This window comes from Camelus ferus, chromosome 29, assembly GCF_009834535.1.
Source record: "Camelus ferus isolate YT-003-E chromosome 29, BCGSAC_Cfer_1.0, whole genome shotgun sequence".
Lineage (NCBI taxonomy): Eukaryota > Metazoa > Chordata > Mammalia > Artiodactyla > Camelidae > Camelus > Camelus ferus.
Genome location: NC_045724.1, coordinates 12207980 through 12226154, shown reverse-complemented (window position 1 = coordinate 12226154; position 18175 = coordinate 12207980). Strand labels below are relative to the sequence as shown.

General features: G+C 39.4%; 1 protein-coding gene across 1 annotated transcript in view; it reads left to right on the top strand.

Annotated features, from left to right (window-relative positions):
* The window catches only part of KCNB2 (potassium voltage-gated channel subfamily B member 2), a 371601-nt gene that overhangs the window by 183735 nt on the left and 169691 nt on the right, over positions 1-18175 (top strand).

The following is an 18175-nucleotide window of genomic DNA, read 5'->3' as shown; positions in this document are numbered from 1 at the left end:
CACTCAATCTCAATTATATGGTCCACCCTAGACACTCTGCATCATCAACTAATCTAAATGCTTTATGTTATAAATGTCTCATTATTTTCCAAGTGTTTATATTAAAATTTGCTGCAGAATTTTTCTTCTGTTGGCTCTTGACATCTTGTTTTATACTATATAGAGACAGTACAACTAGTTGAGTGGGGCCTTTTGCAGAAAGGGAAGAGACAGGTGAAATTCCATTTGACTTTAGTCTCAAATAAACAAAGGACCTCAGATCTGGGCTTTGTCATTATCACCAAGTGATGCTATGCAGACATTAGAGATAAGCTGAAATAACTAAAAGAGGAGGACTTTTATCATCCAACTTTACAATTTTTATCCCATCCCTGGCTCATACTGCCTCTGGTGTGTATACTGCTATTTCTCTGACCCCTGTTTTAGCATTTCTTCACCAGGTCTCTCTCAAGCCTAGGCTATGCCCCATCATCCAGAGGTTGCCATCTTCCCTGGTGAACTCTTCTGATGAGTTATAATGTGGAAATGAGTTTGATATGGTTTTTTCTCCTTGAAAATAGAAGTTTCAGGAAGGTAAGCACCTCGTGTCTTTGTTTTAGCCATATTCCTACTATCTCACACGATGCCTGACAGTTAATAGGCTCTCAATATTGCTATGTCCCTACTACCTAAAAGAAGGTGAGAGTAAGGTAACAGAGAGAGAAAATATCAGAGGCAGAAAGAGTGGGAGGGCAACACAGGCTCAATGGTCAGCAAGAGCCATGTCGGTGCAGGACTCTGCAGTTGACTCTCTTTATGTACATGAAATCATTTAACTCAGACTCCACCCTGCATCATCCTTCTTACTGGACAGAGGAAGACATCGAGCCTGCACATGGTAGAGCTGAGGCTGAAATGGTCCTCTAGCTTGAAGTCTGCTCTGCTGGCTTCTGCCCCATATAGCAAACATGAACCTTGTTCTCTGACACACCTTGGGCAATAGACACTTGAACCAATGGCTTTTCTGGTCCTTCTCTGAATTCCAGATGCATATATACAACCTCCTATTGGGTAGATCACTCTGGATTGCCCAAGAGCAGCCTTTCTGAGACCAAACGCACCCTCTTCTCCCCATGCTTGCTCTATTTCTGGAGTTTGCTGTCTTAGTGATCAACATCCTGGTCTTCCCAGCTGAGCAAGTAGGAAAGCCCAGGATCCTCCTCGAAGCTCCCTTTACTGAGTCTGTGAAATCTGTCATCAGCTCTGTTGATTTCCCTCCTCACTGCCCCTCAAGTCTGACCCCACCGTCCCCACCAACCATCACCTGTCCCAGCTACCCCTGCAGCCTTGCCTCCTGCGTCCACTGGGGCCTTCTTCCAGTCTGCTCTCCACCTTGCAGGCAGAGTGATCTTCAAAACTAAGTGATCCTGCCAGCTCCCTTCTTGAAACCCTCGGACAGCTTCTCATTGCTCATCCACTTAAGGTAAATCCCTGCAAGACCCGCAGGGCCTGTTGTCTGCCTCCCTTTCCTGCTGTCCTCGCTGCATCAGCACAGGACCTCCATTCCTTCCCTAAAATGTGCAGTGCTCTCCTAACCCAGGCCTTTTGCCTGTGCTGTGCCTTCTGCTCAAAATTCTCTTTTTGCCCTTTTTGCCTGGCCAACACCTACTCGTTTTTCAGCAAGCCCCTCTGTAGTCTCTCCCTAAAGTCTCTGTCCTTGCTCAGATCATCAGGAAGCAACTGTCAACATTATGGCCTCCATGATGGCAGAAGCCCTGGAATCCAGAGCCTGGGAAACTCTTGGGCTCTGCCTTCCCTTTGGTAGCCAGCTGTCCATTCAAGGGTCAGGTCCTCCTCTGCCTAATGATTAGGCCCCTGGCAAACACTCAAACCTCAGATACCAGTTGGGATTGCTTCCCCAGTCTCACAATCCAGTGGTCCAAAATGCAAAAGACTCAGGGTCATGGTCATGTTTTCCAGACCATAATCAGTTGAACAAGGGCTCTTGAGGAGAACCAAGAAATGGTAGGATTTCCCAAGCCCACTTTGGGACATTTGGTCACAGAACATTCTGGAGCAGCTTTCTCTCCCTGGCAATTATATGGAGAGGCCATAAGCCTTGGCTGTGACTTGTTAGAGCACCCCTTATATGCGTCTGTTACACCATGATTGCTCCTTGCATCTATTCACTTGGGCAGATTAAAAGTAATTCCTCACCTTCTGACCATGATTTTTGCATCTTGTGCCTCGGAAGTAATACTTCTTTCTTCTTTCCTTTATTCAGGTTCTAAGGACCTTTCCCTTAAGAGTTAGAGCTTCACCTTTTCTGCTCCCAATTAGCCTCCTGCCCTTTTCTTTGCTCTACCTTCTTGTCACAGAGTAATGGCCATATTTCATAATCTTACTTGAGGATATTGTGTGTCACTGTCTGCTTTGTATTTTTATTGTGTACTCACAGTTCCATAAATTAAATATGAGTGAGTGGTTATGGCCAGGAAAATCAATCTTTAAATGAATTAATATTTTAATGCCAGTTGTATAGCTGTTTCTCCATTTAATGTGTGCCTTGGCTTAGAAATGGAGAACAGTGAATGTATCATTTTGGAAAAACTTAAATCAAAGTGAAGGTAAAGAAAGCAAGCCAAATATGCCATAAGATTTTGAAACTGAATGTTAGAGGAGAACTAATGCCTTAATTTGCGAGAGTTCAGATCTTTTAAGACAAACAGTGGCAACTTTATTTGATTTCTTTCCCTGCCATTTCATTTTCATGGTATGGAAAGAAAAATGCAAATCACCATACCTGCCTATGGTTACCAAATAAAATACAGGATGCCAAGTTAAATTTGAATTTCAGTTGAATAATAACATTTAGTATAACTTTGTCTCAAATATGGCATGGGACATACTCACACTAATAAAAATTGTATTTGTTGTGTATCTGAAGTTCAGATTAACTAGGTGTCCTTTTTTTTTTTTTTTTTTTTTTTTTGGTTAAACTTGATAACCCTACCATATAAAGCAGTTGTAAGAAATAAAAGCAATTTTCTGAGATAATATAAATGAAAGAATCTACTATAATACTCAACACACAATAAGTTTCTCTTCCCTTTATTAAGAAGTCACGGATTATCTTTCTGAAAAAAAAATATATTCTTCACTACTCAGCCATAAAAATATAATAAAACAATGCCATTGGCAGGAACATGGATGGACCTGGAGAATCTCATTCTAAGTGAAGTAAGCCAGAAAGAGAAAGAAAAATACCATGTGATATCACTTATGTGTGGAATCTTAAAAAAAAAAAAAAGGACAAATGAACTCATTTATAAGACAGAAACAGACTCACAGGCATAGAAAACAAACTTATGGTTACCAGTGGGGGAAAAGGGTAGGAAGGGATAAACTGGGAGTTTGAGATTTGCAGATACTAACTACTATATATAAAATAAACAAGTTTATGCTGTATAGCAAAGGGAGCTATATTCAATATCTTGTAGTAACCTATAGTAAAAAAGAATATGAAAATGAATATATGTATGTATATGTATGACTGAACTATTATGCTCTACACCAGAAATTGACACCACATTGTAAACTAACTATACTTCAATAAACGAAAGAGAGAGAAAGAAAGAAAGAAAGAAAGAAAGAAAGGAGAAAGAAAGAAAGAAAGAAAGGAGAAAGAAAGAAAGTGAGGGAGGAAGGGAGGAAGGAAGGGAGGAAGGAAGGGAGGAAGGGAGGGAGGAAGGGAGGAAGGAAAGAAAAGAAATTCTTTATTATTCAGAGAAATAGTTTAGGTTTGAGAGCTTTAGCACCAAAGGAATGTTACTTTTCTTTTTTCTTCTGTTAACACTAGAGATGTCAAAATCACTTCCAAAAAATTGTTTTAAGATTTAGTTTCACTTAACACCTCTAGAAAATCAGTCCTTAAAGAAAACCATATTTCAGATAAGAAAATTAAACTTTTGGTTGCATTGATGTTCCCCCCTCCCCACCGGATTATTCCAAAATTAAACTATAAGCAAGTAATATTAAATATTTTTAAATTTTCACTTCTTCATTGTACCTCAGAACAGGGTATTTGTGGTGAATACATCTTCTTTCTCTATCTAGTGAAGGATATATCAATAATTCTATGAATTTATGCCAAAGAAAGATTTTTATATTCACAGAGATATATTCCCAATGATGTTTATCACAATATTCTTACAGTAGAAGAAACTGAAAACAACTTAAATATCAGCTATGGACTCACTGCCACAATTCATAGGTTGAAGCCCCAACTCCAAATGTGATGGTGGGGCCTTTGGGAACAAATATTAAATTTAGATGAGGTCAAGAGGCTGGGGCCCTCATGACAGGATTAGTGACCTTTTAAGAAGCGACACCAGAGTGTTTGCTTTCTATCTCTCCCTCCCTGCCCTGAGGATACAGCGAGAAGGCACCTGTGGACAAGTCAGAAATAGAGTCCTCATCAGAATGCTACCATACTGACACCCTGATCTCAAACTTCCATCCCCACACCTGAAAAAATCAATTTCTGTTGTTTAAGCCACACAATCTATGCTTTATTTTGTTACGTCAGCCCCCACAGAGTAAGACAATATAGAAGAATAGGATATTGGTCAAATAAAAGAAGCTGAATCTGTATGTCAATTACTGTGTGGTCATAATCATTCTTTAAAAGACTTGTATGGGAAAATTTTCACTGTGTTTAAGTGAAAAGGAGGCTAAAAAAATAGTATTGAATGTGGTATCATTTTTTAAAACCAATATACATACACATATACACATTATATACAAATTTTTGAAAAATACAAGCCAGACACCAAAATATGAATAAATAATTATCTCTGGGTGATTGAATTACAGGTTATTTTTCCCTTAATTTTTCTTTGTGCTTTGCTGTATTTTACAAATTCTGGGTTCAGAATATTTTTTGGTTTTGTGATTAGAAAAATAAATTTAGAGTTTTTGTTTGTTTTTGAGGTTTTTTGTTTGTTTGCTAATGAGCTGATATCCACTTAGCGGGGGTTGACATTGAAAATAAAGAGGTAGTTTCTTAGACCTGGCGTCTCTCCCATGATGGCTGAGAGGCCCCAGCTTTAGCCAACAGCTTCTTACTGTACCAAGAGACAGAGCTCAGAGATCCAGTAGCGTCATGAGCCCCACCTAATGGAAATGCTCTCTGTTTTCTTTTCTCAGCTTTTTATCTCATCACTATTTCACTTGCCAATTTTTCTGATATTTCTGCTCATTGGATGAAAAACTAGTAAGCCAAAAAGAACCAGGAAATCTTTAACAAGTAGAAACAGGAAGATGTTTTAATGAGATAAGAGACCTTTAGAAAATGAAACAAAATGAGGAGAAATGTTTCAAACAGAAAATGAGTTGTTTCAAAGGTCTGACTTGGCTTCCCTACCCTTCCCTTTAGACCAATTTTAAATCCCTTGTGCACTCACCCTTTTCCTTAATTGGTGCACAGTTTGAAAATGTGTCTTGCTATCGAATATTTTAACAATTACACTGCAAACTCAGAAACAGGGGTATGTGCCTTATCTTGCTTTGGTTAGTACAGTCAGCTCATTAACCAAGACATTTCCCCCACTTCTTCATCTTCTTTTTGTCATATAGCTCATTATAATAGTGCATCTGTGTAACTGTGCTGCACTGTTATAAGATGGAAGCATTTTTGTAGCTTACATTCAAAAGATTTCAGTCTCTTCATTTGCTGGGTGACCTCCAACCCTTAACATAGGTGAGGTCCTTATATCCCGGCATCTCACTGGAAATAATGGCAAAGTCTATACCTCGTTAGCAAGGTTGAGGTTGAAACCTTGCATGGGACAATTACCCTTGCCCTTTTGGTCACAAGCTATGAAGAGTGACCATAAGCCTAGAGAAGTGCCTAAATTATAAGGACTGTGTGAAGTGGCTGGTGGCACACGAATCCTTAGCAGACTAAGTCACAAAGAAGACTGGGCCAGAGATCATTAACTACTACTTTTAAACACGTATGAAAGAACTTTGAAGATGAGTTAGAACTATTATAAAAGGAGAGAGTCAACATAATTCTTTAAGCAGCTATTTTAAAGCACAGTTTTATGGCATATGCATAAGTAATAATCTTAGCAATACCTTCCTTCCATTTCTAGACTTTATTTAAATACCAAGATTATTTACCCCAAAATGCAAGGAAAACTAATTTGGGAAGCATGAAAAACAGTTCAAAACTGCAGAAAGCAAAACATAGTCTCTTTCTGTGGGTGGTTGTAATTGTCCTTTTACCTGAAGCATGTCACAGCCGGGAAACCATGCGAAAGAATGGAGGTCAACCCTTCTCTCCCAACTGCAGAGCTTCCAGAAGTGTCTTGCTCTCAGTCTGACTCTGTTCTCCTGACATCTCTGCTCACTTTTTAAAGTGGGAAGGAGGAAGTAAACATTAATTCCATGTATCATCAGCTAACTATTTGGGTCCAAAATCTATGTGATTTAGAATGCTTTCATTTGTCCCGGTAATGCAATACTCAGTTATTCTTCACAAAATGTCATAAATGGCATTGCCCCCTGTTCCTGTTAATACTGCTGTATTTTCTGGTCTTGTTTCCTTGGTCTAATTCCCTGCTATACTAATAATGTACTGTGTTTAAGAGCTAGATAAATGAGCACTCATTCGGGACCAGTAGAGAAAGACAAACACTTGATTGAACAAGCCCTCAGTGAACATCTACATGGATTGCATTTCAAGCACTGAACTCCTCTAGAATACAAAACAGGCAATAGCCCGCCGGGTCTCCATAGTCTGGAGGGACCAGCAGAGGTGGACAGATGTCTGTGACATATAATGTGATATGTGCTGTCATGCAGACATAAAAGAGCACTATGGGGAAATTAATTATACCTTAGTTAAGACCTTAATTATTCAGTTTTCCCCTCTAGGGTAAAGGGGAGGGAAAATAACACAAGAGAAGTTATAGGAAAAAAGTAACATTAAGCAAGGCCTGGAAGTGTCATGAGAAGTTTGCCAGACAGAGAGGGCAACGAAGAGCATTGCAGGAAGAATAGCAAACTGTCTATTTACACTCAATGTTATTCTTCAAAGAATTCTAGATGAATACCATTCCATTGGTCCATTTTTTGTTTTTAATTTGCAGGTGTTCCTTGGGGCGTCAGCTCCAGGATTCTAGACATAGAGGAACCTGAAGGCTAGCAAACTGACTCTTAAATGCAAACTAACAGGGCCTTTTCCTGCCCAGCCATGGGTACTCCATGTGTTTCCACTGAGAAAGATGCATCTGCAGTGAATTCCTGTCCTGTGAAGTTTCACTTGATACTAGGATATTCTCTAACACCTCCTCCCTTTTCAAATTTCTCAAGAAGAAGAATTTTTATTTTTCCTACAAAATAGCTGATGATGTTCAATGACTCAGAATATTTGGATCTTAATGAGGGGCAAAGAATAAACTTTTTTTTGTTTTTAAACGTTATTGGTATAGAGGATCACATCTTTGTGGTTCGTCTATTTTTATTATTATTTTTTATTGAAATGTAATCGGTTGACAATGTTAGTTTTGGTTGTACAGCTAAGCAGTTCAGTTTTATACATACATACCTACTTATATGTATTTTCAGTTTCTTTTCCATCACAGCTCATTATACGAAATTGAATATACTTCCCTGTGCTATACAGTAGGTCCCTGATGTTTACCTACTTCACATTCCCAAACTCCCAATCTATCCCTCCCCACCTTCCCCCTGCTAACCACAGTTCGTTTTCTACATCTGTCAGTCTGTTTCTGGTTTGTAAATAAAATTTGAATGTGTATCTTTTCTTTTTAGGTTCCACATATGAGCGACGTCGTATGATACTTGTCTCTGTCTGACTTCTTTCACTTAATATGACTATGGCCATTTCGATTTTTAGTAACCAAGGGGAGAGAAGTTTTGTGCTAGTTCTGTGGCTCTTGTTGTTTACTGATGCTGTTTAATCTCGAGTTCCTTTTTGATGCCTCTAGACATCATCCCCACATACGAGAGGCCCCCCATTCTGTCCACTTCCGCAGGAGACCCTGTACTTTACATTAGTAACAAAACTTTCAGTTTCGCCTAGACAGTGGGGGAGGAGTTGAGCTTATTTAGGGCTGGCTGGACCCCAAAGTACACTCATGGATTTGCTTCTGCTACATTTCTCCTTCAGACTGTCCTTATTTTTCAAGCAGTCAACCACCATTCCAAACTTATTTCAGTACATTTTAAATTGGATGTCTAAAATAGCCTTGATGAAATCTAGATTAATTTGTATTAATTTCAAAGGAAATGTCAATTGAATACTAAAACCATATTGAGAAAGAACAGAGTGTATAATGCTTATCTTAATGATTGATTAAGTTTTACCTCTTGTGGTTGGCCTTTTTAATCCAGGGAAGTCTTACTGAGTGTATAATGAGGCAGTAACTCATGAACTAGTTCATTTGTCCTGGTTTCTTCACAATCAGTGTCACTTTTCCAGTTTTTCCCATCCAATGAGCAGTGAAATTTGAAGGAAAAAAGTAATTAGCTCTATATTCAACATTTTTACTTTCCACAGTGAATTCTCCAAAAATAAAATGGCAGAGTTAAATCATCTACATGAAATACAGTATGTGGAGACAGAAAAATATAGTATATCTTTTTTTAAGAAAATCAGAATTAGGAGGTATAACCAAGCTCAAGGTTGAACTTCTAAAGACCAGCCAACTTAGCCAGTTTCTTAAAAGCTTATTATCAAGAAATTACTCAGATAACTCTCATCAAAACAAACTACTTTGGGGTATAAATGATTTGGAAATTTCATACCAAGAGAGGATGTTCTCTTTTACAAAAATAATGATGCCAGATATAGCTTTCCTGGCCAGGAAGCCAAATTTCCCAGCCACATTTCTGACCAGGAAGCCTTCTCCCCATTGCGTCCCTTCTGTTGTGTGTCATCCTAATTACTAGGAAATGGCTACTGGAAGTGAGATGTGGAATCTCTGGCAATTCTGGTACAATGATCAGAAGCCCTAGGTCTGCAAGGATGGACTGGATGGAAGGATGAATGAGAGGGAAAAGAGATAGAGGAAAACATCTTGCATCATACCTGCATCATCCTACCTTTTCAGAGAATGAAATATTTCCCTTGCAAAAAAAAAAATTATCATACATAGATATCAATGATGAATTGTTCACTTAAGAGTAGCATACAATAAAATGCACTGCAGACAAAAATCCATATTGGGCAGAATTTAATTTTTGTGTTAGTGTTTCAAAAGGCTTTTCGGAATCTTGAAATCCTCATTGTGAATGTCAGTCATCATTGTGTGTTAAACATGGAAGGACCTGCCAAGAGAGTTTGCCTGTTAACCAAGCATTACTATGTTTGTAAGAATACGTCACAAACAAGAAGACAGATGCTTCCTTATAAGAGGTACCACTTTAGGAGCTGATTTGAGCATGGCCACTGGCTCAGGGGTAGATATTGTGAGGCAGTGTGGTGTTCCCTCTCGAGTGTGAGGCAGTTTGGGTGTAAACACATCATTTAACCTTCCTCAGCCTCTGTTGCCTCCCATGGGGTGATAAGGTTTCCTCCTCTTAGGACAACTGTGAGAAGTGAGCTAAGGAGAGGAGAGAAAAATACATCACAAATCAATAGATATTTAACAGAAGAGCAATAGTACTTCTCACAGTGTCCTATGTTTGAACAGATAATTGATTCTAGAAACTGGCTCTTTGATGTCATGCCTGGTAAGCTGGATCCCTGCCATGGCGATCTTGTCATTCTGGGGCCACTGGCCCACTAGAAACCAGCTGCCTTGGGACAGCCTCTGCTGAAGTCACATGGCATCTGGTAGCACATATGAGTCTGGTTAGTTCATCTTTGCAGAATGGAAGATGTTTTCACACAGATGGACTTGAGTTCTCTGCTGAGTCTTCTTCCGCTTTGGATCCCAAGAGGATGTGTCGGTTGGAAGTCATTGCAGCCATGTGCATAGAGTTGATTCTGTGCAGTACAGGGTATTTTATTTTCCATGGAAGATGTTTTCTTCTATTCTGTTGGAAATGGCTTCTTTACACGATCCCACAGTTGTCTATTCAGGGGCAGTTTACTATGAGTTAAACAGCAAGTATTTAGGTGGTAGGTGCTACTCCTTGGCCAGCACCTGTGAACACTGTGGTCTACCGCTCTATCTGCTCGGACTCCAGACTTCCCAGGTGAGGGAGGTGAGGCAGAGCTTGCCTTTGTGTTACAATCTGTGGTCATACAGCCAGTCATCACTCTGACCCAACTGCCACTGCTGGGAGGCAGCCCACAGGCTTCTAGGAAACACTTGGCAACATCCTGCTGGTCACTCTCTACCCTTCAGACATTTAGACATTACCAGACAGTGTGACTAATAGAACTGAGGTGCCTACTAGAGAGACAGATTTTTTTTTCCAAAGATTTTTTGACTACAGGACTGATTAGCTAACACAGTACTTAGAACCTCTCACCAGACCCATATTTACAGTGAGTGTAATGTTGAAGGTGGTGAGTCTGTGAATTTGGAGAGTGAAATAGCGTACATAAGAGTGACTTCCTTCTATTGACTGTTTCCTCAACCATGCTTGAGATTAGTATTAAACATAGGAATGCTGTTAAAAATAAGACATGTAACAACATTTTGTACCTGCCTAAGGCTGGTTTGACTACCCATCCTAGGATCGAGGACAGTACTCAGTGTGATGTCCTGTTATAGGCGGTATCACTCTGCACCATTACCTACCTGTGACTTCTATGTCTCCCCAGCTAGAAAGGAAGCACTTTGAGACAGTAATTGTATCTTTGTATCTCCAGCACACAGCACTGGGCCTGGTGTGTTGAAAGCAGTGAAGAAATAACAGAACAGATAAATGCATGAATAAATAAATTAATCTGTAAGAGAAAGAACAGGGGGGAGAAATAGAGAGAAAGGGATAGAAAAAGGAAGAAAAGAAGGGAGGTATAAATGACAGGGTCCTGCTGTGTAGCACAAGGAACTTTATTCAATACCTTGTAATAGCCTATAATGAAAAAGAAGATTTATAAATGAATCACTATGTTGTACACCAGAAATTAACACTACATTGTAAATTGACTATATTTCAATAAAAACAGAAAGAAAGAAGGGAGGCTCTGCAAATGCTAAAGTTACGGTTACTTAGCATGGACAGATGTTACAGCAAGAGCTAAAACTCCATCACTTTTCAGCCATGTATTATCGTGGTGTGTTCCAAGTTTTAACAAAACTGCATCACTTTATTTCTTTACTTTTCACCTATATTTTCTTTTTTTTAATTCAAGTCAACCAGACTCAAGATTCTGGTTTTGAGATGGGGGTGCAGGACGTAGGGCAAATTGGCAGATCCCCTAAGAGGGCACTAACTTGGGTGTGTGGTGAGTTTACTGTTCTTGACCAAACAGGCAGCAGAGCATAATGGCTGAAAGCAGGGCTCTGTGTTCTGATACCAGAATCTGCTCTGCCCCTCATTAAGCATGTGCCCTTGAATGAGTTCTTTACTTGAGCCCTCTTTTCCTCATGGGGCTGTTGAAAGACTCTAGAAGTCGTGTATTAAAGCATTTGGTACAGTGCCCGGCACCTTGTACACACGTTCTAAATGTTAGCACTAAAAAGCCATCCTTTCCCAGGAAGGCTGTTGTTAGAACAGCGAGGAGGAGGCGGTGGGGGGGAGGAAAAGGAGGAGAAAGAGGAGCAGGGGGAGGAGGGATGTTCTGAGCCAACAGCTTCACGCTGCAGCTTCCGATGTAGCCCCTGCCTCTGGTGCTGATGACTCTAACGTGCCTGCTAGGAGCACAGAACGCACCATAGAAATCATTGTTTAAGGAGCTGGATGGAGGGAGGGTGCCAGGGTGGTTGGAGGGGGAAGCCTGACATTGAAGTGAACTAAATCTGTGCAAGTGGCTATTTTTGTCAGCCCAGCCACAGTGGGTGTGTGTTCGGGAGTCTACTTCTTGATCCAGCTCTTTTTAGAGTGGCTGGTTTTTCTTAAAGGCGACTCTTCCTCCATCATTTCCCAGGCTGCTGAGCTGCTCTGAAAGACAGCTTGCAGAGTATTTATCATCTGCAATCTGGAATAGACAACATTTAGATTAGTAATTAACTACTCCTTTAAGATGTAAAAACAGTCTCATTATCAACCATAGCCTGGATTCAGCATAATGGTATTTTATCTATCAAGACTGCAAACAACATTACCATTTCAAAAGTGCTTTAGATTGACAACAAAGGCAGCTTTAGTGAACGTTCGTGCTAACATCAGTGCACCACAGCAGCCTGTCCTCTTTGTTCTTAGGATGAAACCTTGATTTCAACTGTTTCCAAACATTTTCCCGTTGTTATCAGACTGGTTCAACTCGAGTACCCTGCTCCCAAAGAGCGTTTATATGAAGTTACAAACTGATGCAAAAGTAGGACGTCTGTGTCATTTGGTGCTTTGAAAGTATTTTTTTAAAGAATTGTTGGAACATGTCCTACCTGTTGGCCTACCCTGAAAAGTTATTTTTAAGAGTCTGGATGTGACTAATCATTCCAACACCTGAGCCACAGACTCCATAGCACGATGCCAATGCACATATCTGCGTGTGTCCCTGGAAGAAGAAAGCTGAATGAGACTCATTGCCATCACCTCTGAGTCTTCAGTACCAAGTGTCCAGACTGAGACTTTGACCTGTTTAGAGAGGAAATCAGTGTCAGCGTGCTGGGGTGTGCTCTAGGGGGTCACCTGGCTGAGTGGTGTGGGCAGTATCTCACAGTAACACGGAAAATTTTCAGTGGTTTCGGATAAAGGACAGCCATTTTAGAAAAATGAGGACTTTTTGTTTCTCCCTTATTCTCCCCCCTAGAGCCAGGCAGGAGGGCCACTAGCAGGCTTGTGCTAATGAATTAGGCAGCTTACACTGTACAAAGTGCATTTTCATAACTATGAACAAAGCAGGCTGCGGGGGAAATTTGATAGGTGGCTTCCACTCAAAAGACAAGATGCATTTATCTGAAGGCAATTCAGTGGTTTTTAATGGACAGCAGGGCCCCTTTGTCTCTTTGTCACAATCTTCCTGTGAACATCACCATGATTCATAGTCAAATTATAGTCACTTTCTACCACCCTAGCTATTTAAATCGCAGACTCTCCAATTTACGAACTTCACGATTTTAAATAGCACCCAGGAGTGCAGTTCCATTTTTTAACACAATATTTTGAATTTGCACAAATAAGAATTGGTCACCAGGAAGTGACTTTTTGATTATTTCTTGTGCTTTGCTATAGAAAAGTATTGGGGCTTTTACAAAGTAGTTTGATGATAAGCAGTTGGAATCGCAGTCATTTCCCAGCAAGGCTTATTATTTCACTCATGAAAGTCATTGTGTATCTTACCAAAAAAAATGGTAATAATTTCTCATTTCCCTCAAGCATCTGCACATCAGCCCTGATGCTCAGCCTGGGTAAAGGTCTCCAATTCATAAAAAGATGAAGCCATAAGGTAACAAGTTATTGTCAGCATCAGTGATTCTCAAACTTCACAGTGTATCAGAGTCATCCAGGGTACCTGGTGAACACTCAGAGACTGAGGCCCATTCCTACTTCAGCGAGGCTGGTCTTTGTATTCTTTATGGTCTCTCCAGGGGCTAATGAACACTGGGCTAGACCATTTCATGCTTTGGTTTAATAAGGAGAAGAACAAGCCTGGACTGTCCTCTGGGAACAGTAATGGCTCTGTTTTCCCAGGAATGCTCATAGGGTATGCATGGTATGCATACTAGTCATTTAATACACTAGATGGTCAATCCCTTAATCTCCTGATTTGCCCAGATGCCAGCAAGATTGTTCTTAATGGATGCCATTAAGATATATTATAGAAACTGGATGGGGCTGACTCAAGTTCAGATTTCATGGAAATTATAGCTTCCCAGTAAATCAGACTACAAGTTTATAGACAAATTGATCATTGCTCCCGCTTGGAGAATATATATGCTAGAGAAATAATTTCCAAATGCCCATGCAGGACCACAGTCCTTAATCTGAGCTCCAAAGTCCCCAAACACTGAAGACTCAAAGATTTCCCAAGTTTTGCATATAAAATCCCTTGACAACAAAATTTGGCCTGAATTGATGTGAGGCTATTAATAGCCTTTACTTATTGCATAATTACACAATTTAGTGTGACTACTGAAACATTTTACTGCAGAAATAGTCCTGATTTGGACTCCCTGCTGGTAATGTTATGCAGTATTCCAGCATATGCACCGTATTGCCTTTCCATCATTAAAAAAAAAAAATTCTGAATCCTGAAATACATCTGGCCTCAAAATGGTCAGAGATGAAGCTGTAGAGCAGTAATGTATTATTCCATATTGTTGATGGAGAGCTGCAGATTCATCTGCCACGTTGGCTCACTCCCAACAGTTGCTATTGATAAAATTCAACAAGATAAAATTCATTCGATTGAAACTTAAAATGACTAACTCTTCTTATTAAGGAATATGACAGATGTTAATGCTCATTCTCTACTGAATGAACCATGGATCTCTTTACTTTTTTTCTGACAAAATGCCCTGCTTGAAAAAAGCAAAAAGGAGTTTGTCTGGTTTTAGATGCATATCCCACCATCCTTTACCTTCTAGACCACCCTTTTGATCCCCTCTTCTTCAGAGTCTACCAAAATGCAGGGGTAATACATTCTAAATTGACTTTATGACTGAAGTCTGAAACGGAGGTAAATATGATGGTCAAAAATGAGCCAAATTATAAAAACAGACAAATAGACCAGTGAAACAGAATTGAGAGCCCAGAAATAAATCCAAGCACGTACAGTCAGCCAGTATTTTACAAGTGAGCCAATAAGACTCAATGGAGAAAAGACAGTCTCGTTGATAAATGGTGCTGGGAAAATTAGATATTCATGTGTAAAAGAATGAATGTAGACCTCTATCTTTCATGACTCACAAAACTTAGCTTGAAGTGGATTAAGGACTTAAATGTAAGACCTGAAACCATGACAATCATAGAAGAAAACAGGAAAATCTCCTTGACATGTGTCTTGACAGTGATTTTTTTGGGAATGACACCTAAAGCACAAGTAAGAAAAAAAAAATAAGCAAGTGAGACAACATTGAACTAAGAGGCTTCTACACAGCAAAAGAAACCATCAACAGTGAAAAGACAACCCACAGAATGGGGGAAAAATTTGCAAACAATATATCTGACAAGAGTTTAATATCCAAACTAAATAAAGAGCACATACAATTCAATAGTGAAAAAAATCCTATTAAAAATGGATTATTTAAGCATCATATACTTTTTACGCAAGAATCTAACAATGCTTGTGGCTGATTCTTAACATAAGTTTGGGCTGTAGTTGAGTTTGCAAATAATTTCTGAGCTAAATAAACAACAATATGCTTGCTTTCCAAATAAGGACTATTAGTTGTGATTGATAATATATGGATTTTGCCAACTATATTAAGTAATGAATGCTCCTTATGGGCAAAATCAATTGCCTACTCTGCTTAAAATCTTGGCTTCAATTCAGAGTTACTGTGGGACGAGGTTAAACCTTCATAGCTTGTAAGCATGTCTACTTAGCCAGTGTTCATTAATGCAAATTAGTTGAAGACAAATGTTCTCAACAGCATTTTGAAAGAGGATGTAGATCCTTTCTGCGATGTTTTGCAGATAGCTAGTAGATTCAATGTTTAGTTTCAACTGTTATAGTTACCAACTTCATGACAGTGTGAAAAGTACAGTAAATTTAGTAATGAGTCATAAATCAGGTCCTCTGCAGTAGGATGGGAAGATTACTAAATTAACTATTACTAACTAGCAGTTGAGCTTAGAAATGGGGGTGGATATGGGACATCATTTGTGGAAGACTGTCCTGCTCTAAGTTCAAGAGCAGACAATAGTCTGGATTCTCTCTCCTCAGAAAAATATGCAAATTTCAGTACTTAATTCTTACATAGCTATTAACTCATAGCAGTTGTTTTTCAGATTCCTTACTTTTGATGATATTTTTACTGCAATTTAGAAGCATCTCTATTGGGTGCCATTAAAAAAATCTGAATGAGGTGTGGGATTTTCCTGATTTTCAAAATGGCAGCCCTATACTCACTGCAGACTTGCACCATATGTTTAGAACCAAGAGTTTTCAAAGTATTTGTGCACAAAATATTTCATTTTACTCAAATTGACAAACCTAAAACAAATACAATCTTCATAGATTCCTTAAAAGAGTTCTCAACTTGAGGGCCTCTCTGAGGAGTGGGGATGGGATATCCAGTGTTCTGGATGTGTGGAATTTGTGCATTTTTCCTGGAATACAGTCCGTGATATCCATCAACTTCTCAGAAGCTTTATGACCCCTCAAAAAAGGTTAAGAGCCCTCATTTTAGAGAAATAACCACCTACAGTTTCTAAACTACAAATGTGTATCTTTCTGTTTTTTATTTAAAATGCGTACTGACCTGTACAACTCACCCTGAGCTCTGACTCTGGGCAGGAAGTCCTTCCGGGAGTTGATTGTCAAATCCTCACTTGATTGCTCATTCTACCGGAAGTGACTTGTAAGATTGTTTCTTGATGCTTAAAGGGCAGTTGTCTAAGTTGTCTTCTAAGATAGCACCTGCCAGCCCCGTGTCTGCTTCCTTCTTCCTCAGCTCTCCCTGGGGTTTACTTCTCCATTTCAGAGCCATCCCCGGCCGTTGGAAACATGGATGCATTATGATGAGGACTCACAAGAAGCCCTGCCTGCCCTCCATTAATCTCTGGGAGAAAAGCAAACCACTTTCAGCCCACCCTTAGCTGTCCTGCTGTGACTGTACACAGCCAGCATATGGTGATACAAATTAATTGGTTGCTTTGGCATCATTTTGTAACTCAGTACCAGGGCAAAGGGAGCCGAGTCTGAGACTCTCTGGCAAGAGAACAACACACTGAACAAAGAATTAAGCTAAAAATAGTTTCATCATATTAAATTACATTGTTGTTCTAGCCTGACAAAGAGCGTTTCTTCAATAGGGGCATCTGAGAACATGATGGCATAGGAAGTGATTCGTGTTGATATCACACTTAGAAAGGGTGTAACTTCAAAGTATTCTTTATGGATAATCATCCCAAATTTCCATCATTTTAAATATTATTTACATATTCCAACTATACTGCTTATTAGGATCAAAAGATCCATTTTTCTGTTTTCTTTAAATTTGCCTTTCAAATACGAAGTGAAAGATCCTGGCTTGAGGACATATTGCGAGATTCAGTGGATAGGTTTAAGCTTCTGAATGGTTTCGTAGGTATCATCCCATAATCACTCCACCCTGTTGTGCTCTATGGTTTCTTTTCAGATCTTTCAGCTCTCTTGAAGAAAACCTCTGTGCCATCTGCCACCACCCCCACAATGGAATTTATTTAACTGATATTTATTGAGCTCCCATTGTATGCCTAGGTTCCACATTAGGCACTAGGGACACAAATGTAAATTAGGTTCAGATCCTCATCCTCACTTACAAAACTAGGGTAGTAAGGGAATTCAACAAATATATAAGAGATTTCAACACCATGTGAAATTGCTATCAGTCAAATATGGAGGTACAGTGGAAGCAAAAAGGAGACGTGCAGAACTTTTCAGGATGAGAGAAGACTTTCCAGAGGAGACTTTTAAGTGGATGAGTAGGAATTAAACAAAGAGAGTGGGAAGTGCTTTTCAAGCAGAGGAAATGGCCTGGAGGTAAAAAAAGAAAAAAAAAATATATATATATATACATATAAATCTGGAAAATGGCCTATGATTTGGTAGGGCTAGGACTTTGGGTTCAGGGAATAAAGGACAAGAAGATTAGGCTGGAAAAAATCAGGGACCAAGTAAAATGGGTTCCCTAAAACTTGTAACAGACTTGGATTTTGTCCTGAAGATGAAAGGGAGCCTCAGAAAAATAGAAAGAATAATCAATCATCAGTTCTATCAGTACCACATAGTTCACCCCTTTATTTTTTCTCCAGTTGTTTCTTGGGAATTTATCTCTCCAAATAAACAAAATAGAGAAACTATATCAAACTGTGCCATGTTCAACACTATAGGGAAAACAGACATTGAACCAAAAAGTGCTGATTGATTGGAACAGTCCAGCTGCTTCTAGATGGCTAT